This window comes from Arachis ipaensis, chromosome B01, assembly GCF_000816755.2.
Source record: "Arachis ipaensis cultivar K30076 chromosome B01, Araip1.1, whole genome shotgun sequence".
NCBI lineage: Eukaryota > Viridiplantae > Streptophyta > Magnoliopsida > Fabales > Fabaceae > Arachis > Arachis ipaensis.
Genome location: NC_029785.2, coordinates 60,949,249 through 60,955,573, shown reverse-complemented (window position 1 = coordinate 60,955,573; position 6,325 = coordinate 60,949,249). Strand labels below are relative to the sequence as shown.

General features: G+C 42.6%; 1 long non-coding RNA gene across 1 annotated transcript; it reads left to right on the top strand.

Annotated features, from left to right (window-relative positions):
* On the top strand, window positions 1,102-1,530 carry LOC107618245. The gene is made up of 2 exons (XR_001615174.2): window positions 1,102-1,238; window positions 1,497-1,530. It is a non-coding gene; the product is annotated as an uncharacterized LOC107618245 (long non-coding RNA).

Below are 6,325 nucleotides of genomic sequence, written 5' to 3'. Positions count from 1 at the left end.
TCGCCTGAAGTTTGTAGTTTTTGCGTTTCTCCCTGCGACGTTTGCTTGGAGATTATTAGTGCTTTCCTTGCTGTGAAAGGGCGACTCCGGATTCCATCTTCCATTTTCAACTTCTTTGAAGCTTTCTGCTTTTTCAGGTTGGTTCTACTTTCAGCCTCTTTTTTACTTTTTTCATCGCTTTGTCTTTGGTTCTTTGGTGAAGCTTTGATTTTTCGTTTGCATGCTTGAAAGTTTGAACCTTTTTTCATCGTGACGTTCAATCGTTGCTGTGATGCATGTTTCTGGTATTTCTCCTGGTGCTTGAGGGTTTTTGGGTTTTGCACGTTTTGTTGCCTCTTTATTTGATGTTGCAACTTTCTGAGGTAATAGCTTTGTTTGATTCTTTTGAAAAAGGTTGCGTCTTCAACGTCCTCTGCTTGGCGCGTTTTGTTGTTTGCTTCTTGATTGAACTGCTATTTTATTGCTCCTTTGGTGACTTTGTTTTATCTTCTTTCTTCTCAGAATGTTGGTTTTTGGAAAAGGCCTTTTAGAAAAAAGGCCTATGGCCACATTTTTTTTGCTACGCTTTAAAAGCGTGGCCAAAAGTGGTCTATGGCCACGCTTTTATGAGGGTGGCGATTGTATAGAGATTTGGCCACATTTTTTTTGCTACGCTTCAAAAGCGTGGCGAAAAGGATCAATGGCCACGCTTTTATGAGAGTGGCAATTGATGCGAGATTTGGCTACGTTTTTTTTTTTGCCACGCTTAAAAAGCGTAGCCATAGAGAGAAACCGGCACGCTTTTAAAGCATAGCAACAGGGGTTTACTATTGTGGCGTTTTAAAAGCGTAGCCGTTTCCAAAAAGCCTTTTGGCACGCTTCAAAAGCATGGCCAAAAGACTCCCCCAAAAAAAATTTTCAAAGAGCTCGTACCCTTCAAATTAAAATGTCTTAAAGTTATAACTTCAAATTAAAATCTTTCAACGAGCTCGCTCCTTCTTCATTCAAAGACCCTAAGCCCAAACTCCTCTTTCAAACATTAAGCCCCATTTCTTTCAGAAGATAACCCTAAGCCCTCTCTTCATCGTGCCTCACCCTCACCCTAAGAATTTTTTCTAGTGAGATCAAGTTGGAGGAGGTTGCTGTTTTGCACTAAATTCTCTAAATTCTCATATCTCACTTCCAGACGTGATCGCTGTGGTTGCAAACCTACCAAAGAAGATGTAAAGAGATGCTTCATGTTGGAATTTGATAGATCTGTGAGTTCATGAACTCTGTTTCCACCTTATTCTTTTACTTTCTTTTCTGTCCACTTAGCCATTTGGTTGAATATTGGGGAAAAATGGATTTGTCTTACCCGTGCAGTATATAATTAGATTACTATAGTTTGAACTTAAGGTTGACTAATCGTCACAGATTCTAGTTGCTAAAAAATAGGGAAAAAGGGTTTGGGCATGGTGGGGACTGCTTTCCCAACTGATGAGTATTCATTATAGTGTTTATTATTTCCTCTGTAGTAAGTTCAATTACTCTCTGCTGCTACAAGGACAATAACACAGCCATGGCTGCTTCAGTTTCAACCATAGAAGCTGTCATGGCGAAAAGCTATCGCTACGCTTTTTCCCACTTTTCGCCACGCTTTAAAAGCGTAGCAAAATCCTGGTTTTCTTGTAGTGAGGGCTTTTCTTTGCTAAGAATTTTTGTTGGGATGTTAGTCTTGTGGATTTTTTGTTTTTCTTGAGCCTTTACTCTGTTACTGCCTCCAAAGGATGCCCCCGGACCTTATCTTGGGGTTTTCCTTTTTACTTGTTTGTATGCTTGAGTCCTACTCTGCTGTGAGTTAATTTTGACTTTGTCCAAGATGTTTGGGTTAGTAATCTATTTTCTCCTCTTGCTGTAGGACTAGTTGACCTCATGTCTTATCGCAAAAATTTTGTTGAGACCTCCTCCCAAGTCCCTGAGGGCATGGATAATTGGGTGGATTCTATGGTTCTTCTGTGTGTTTCATTAGTTGACTCCGAGTTTTGTCAGCAGCTTAGGCAGTTTCATAGGATTTGTAGTAATGGTAGTAATGAAAGAACTATGAGCTTGTATCTCCCAAATCTGAGGAAAGGGTTTGTTTTTCTACCCGAATTGTTGGAGAACGCCCCTTTTTCTATGCGTACGACTTCTTTTTTAGTCAGATGAATGTTACTCTTCCTTTTACCCCTTTTGAGACCAACCTCTTGTGGTCTTGTAATGTAGCTCCATCCCAACTTCACCCCAACTCCTGGGGTTTTATAAAAATCTTTCAATTCCTGTGTCATGAACTAGATATCCCTCCTTCACAATCCCTCTTCTTTTATCTCTTTGTTTTGACAAAGCCCGGGGTGGTTAAGAAGAAGGCCGCCTAGGTTTCTTTCCGAGCTTTCCAAGGGAAGAAGGTATTTTCCATGTTTGATGAATCTTTTCGCGACTTCAAAAATTACTTTTTCAGGGTCCGAGCTGTTGAAGGAGCTCGGCCCTTTTTTCTGGATGAGAATGATGAGCCCGCCTTTCCTTTGGAATGGCAAAAGAACGTAATAGTGTCTAAATATACGTGGGAGATGTTGGATGAGGCTGAGCAAGCCTTTGTGACTGTGCTGAAAGAAAATTGGGGGCAGCCTCCCCATCTTGATACAAAGAAATTCCTAGGAAATCCCTCTCTCCTCCGAGCTGAGCTGGGTAGTGGTCGATTTCTCTTTTGTTTTTTGCTTATTTTGTCGAGTTTATCTCTTTTCTTTTCTAATTTATAACTTGGTTTCTCGCAATGTTTGTTTGCAGAGATGATTAAAAATAATAAATCCATGAAGGCCTTTAAAAAGGCCAGGAAGGCTACTGTAGTTCAAAACGTCTCGGCCAAGGCGGCCGGGGAGGGGTCGTCTCAGGTTTAGTCGAAGCCATCCGTACCGAGCTCACCGGGGGCGAGGAGGATGATCCCTACTCCCCGGGTTCGTTTAGTTGATCCTCCGCAAGCTTCTGTTGCTACTTCTGGTGCTCCTCCACACAAAAAACAAAAGACAACTGAGCCTTTTAACCTTGATGCCCCTGACTTTGATGCAGTTGAGTTTGTCGATCAGCAGATCGGTCCTTATGGTACCATCCCTACTAACGATGTCTCTCTTATTCGCCATTTGGACTTTATTACTCGGAGCAGCATCAAGATGGCACATATGGGAGCTGCCATGTACCGAACTGCCCAAGATCTTCCCCTTCATGCTACAAAGCCTTTATGGAGGAGGCTAAGCGGGAGTTTGACAGAATGAAGGGTTTGAAGGAGGAGCTCCAAGTGAAAGACCAAGCTGGAGAAGGAGTTGGAGGGTGAAAAGGCTAGTTCTGTTGCTTTGGCGACTTCTGTGAGGTTGGCTGAAGACACGGCATTGAGGCACAAGGATAGCTATGTCACGACCTACAGGAAAGTGATGCGTCTCAGGGAGGAGTTGGAGTCCGCTTGAGCTGATAATGCCGAGCTCCAGGGTCACCTTGTAGGCAGCGTAAATGTTGCTTATGAGAACCTGAAGGAGCGGGTTCGGGTTCTTGCCCCCGAGCTTGACCTTACTCTCTTCAGCCTGGACAATGTTGTAAAGGATGGCAAGATTGTCCCTGACGATCCTGAAGACAATGATGTTGAACCTCCTTCTGTGCCTGCTGCCAAAGCCTCTGTGGTGCCGACTTCTTCAGCTCCTTCAGCTGAGGTTGGTCATCTCGTGTCAGAACCTGATAGTCAGATCTTAAACCAGGATGATGTGATCGTGGATGCTGTGCCTCTTCAGACTCGCCCTCCTTCCCCCCGTGTTGATGCTACCGAGAAGCCTTCGGATCTTCAATGATTATGTGGATGTTTTGTGTAGATAGCCCGGCCTGTGGGCTTTTAAACATTTTATTTTTGTGAATGGTGGTTGCTTGACTTTTGCTACTTTTTTAGTTGCTTGTTTAGCAACTTTATTTTGAAAAACAAAGTAGTCTCCAAGCTCTTGGGGTTGATCTTGGTATCCCCTTGAGTTTTGTTTATTATTATATCTTGTGTTTTTCCTGATATATCTGGCTGCATCTGCTTGACACCTTTTTGGGTTTTTTGAGAGTGTTGGAGCCTTATTGTCCGTCCTCTTTGGATTGCCCTTGTTTTCTCGTACTTGTGGCTTAATTCCTTTGAGGTTGTGTATGCTTGGGTCCAACTTGTATGTTGGCTTCCTCGCTTTGGCCTGAAGTTATTTCTTGTAATCCGTTCTGTTTGGACCTTTGTGAGATCTCTGTTGGGAGTTACTTGTTATAACGTTAAGGTTTTTGGGAGGCCAACTTAGTCTTTTCTAAGTTACTTCCATTAATCCTCTCTTTTGGACCTCGTTGGGTTTCCTTTAGGGATTATTTTTTGTAACTTGTTTGTGGGAGGCCGACTTCTTTATGTTGGTCTCTTCTAAGTTATTTCTAGTAATCCTCTTTCTTGGACCTTCGTCAATTCTCTTTTAGGGATTTACTTTTTATAACTTGTTTGTGGGAGGCCGACTTCTTTATGTCGGTCTCTTCTAAGTTATTTCTAGTAATCCTCTTTCTTGGACCTTCGTCAGGTCTCTTTCAGGGATTTGCTTTTTATAACTTGTTTCTGGGAGGCCGACTTCTTTATGTCGGTCTCTTCTAAGTTATTTTTAGTAATCCTCTTTCTTGGACCCTTGTTAGGTCTCTTTCAGGGATTTAGTTTTTATAACTTGTTTGTGGGAGGCTGACTTCTTTATGTCGGTCTCTTCTAAGTTATTTTTACTAATCCTCTTTTTTAGGGCTGGCCAGGCCTCTTTCCAGTGATTGACTTTTTATAACTTGAGTTATTGTGGTCGACTGGTCCGGCTTTTTTATGTCGGCCTGTCTTTTAAGTTATTTTTAGCAACCCATTTTGTTAAGACCTTGTCAGGTCCTTTTTATGGATCACTTTCGATAACTTCTTGCATTATTCTGTTTTGTCGCTTTTTTCACCTTTGCCGATTTTTTAGGTTTGATCCCTGTTTGGTCGACCTTTTGATGATTTTGTTTTTCACCTTCTTTGGTTTTTATTGTGGTCGGACAGTGAATTTGATCTTCACTTTCTGCCGATCTCGTAGCTTTGTAATCGGGCGATGAATCTTTTAGCGTTTCAGACTAATGCATTTTGAGAATTTTGTAGAAAATCTAAGAAACTTTATTCAAAAGAAAATGCAGATGTATACATGTAGGAGTTTTATCCCTCTAAATCGGGTAATTTGTAGATCTTGGCTTGGCACCTCATTAAAAAACCTTTTCAGGAAAAAGAGTGTACCTTATCCTAAGATTTTATTACCTCTAACTGTAGTATCTTCTTAATTTGCAGGTGTGCCATGACCTAGGAATCTCTCTCCCTTCGAGTTCGGACAGTCTGTAGTAGCCATTTCCAAGTACTTCTATGACTCGGTAGGGTCCTTTCCAGTTTGCTGCCAGCTTTCCTTCTCCAGGTCGGGTTGTTCCGATATCATTTCGGATTAGGATGAGGTCGTTTTCATCAAAACCTCGTGGCACTACCTTTTGATTGTATCTTGAAGCCATTCGACGTTTTAGTGCCTCTTCCCTGATCCGAGCTCTTTTTCGGATTTCCGAAAGTAGGTCGAGTTCTTCCCTTTGAAGTTGGGAATTGGCTTCTTCACTATAGTGAATCACCCTGGGCGATCCTTCTTCGACCTCCACTGGGATCATTGCCTCCGTTCCGTAGGCTAGTCGGAAAGGTGATTCCTTTGTGGTGGAGTGTGGGGTTGTCCGATATGCCCATAGAACTTGTGGGAGCTCGTCGGCCCAAGCTCCCTTTGCCTCCTGTAATCTCTATTTTAGCCCAGCCAATATGACTTTGGCAGCTTCAGCTTGTCCATTGGCCTGGGGATGTTCTACGGAAGTGAATTGGTGTTTTATGTTCAGGTCGGCCACTAATTTTCTGAACCCTGCATCTGTGAATTGGGTGCCATTGTCTGTGGTGATGGAGTATGAAACTCCAAATCTTGTGACAATGTTTCTATATAGGAATTTTCGACTTCTTTGAGCCGTGGCGTTAGCTAAGGGTTCTGCCTCGATCCACTTGCTGAAGTAGTCTACCCCTACTATGAGGAATTTGACTTGTCCCGATCCCTGAGGGAAAGGTCCGAGAAGGTCGAGTCCCCATTTTACGAATGGCCAAGGTGAGGTTATGCTGATGAGTTCCTCTGGTGGGGCAATGTAGAAGTTGGCATGTTTTTGACATGGTGGACATGTCTTTACAAATTTTATGGCTTCCTTTTGTAGAGTTGGCCAATAAAATCCTGTCTGGAGTACCTTTTTGGTAAGTGCCTATGCTCCGAGA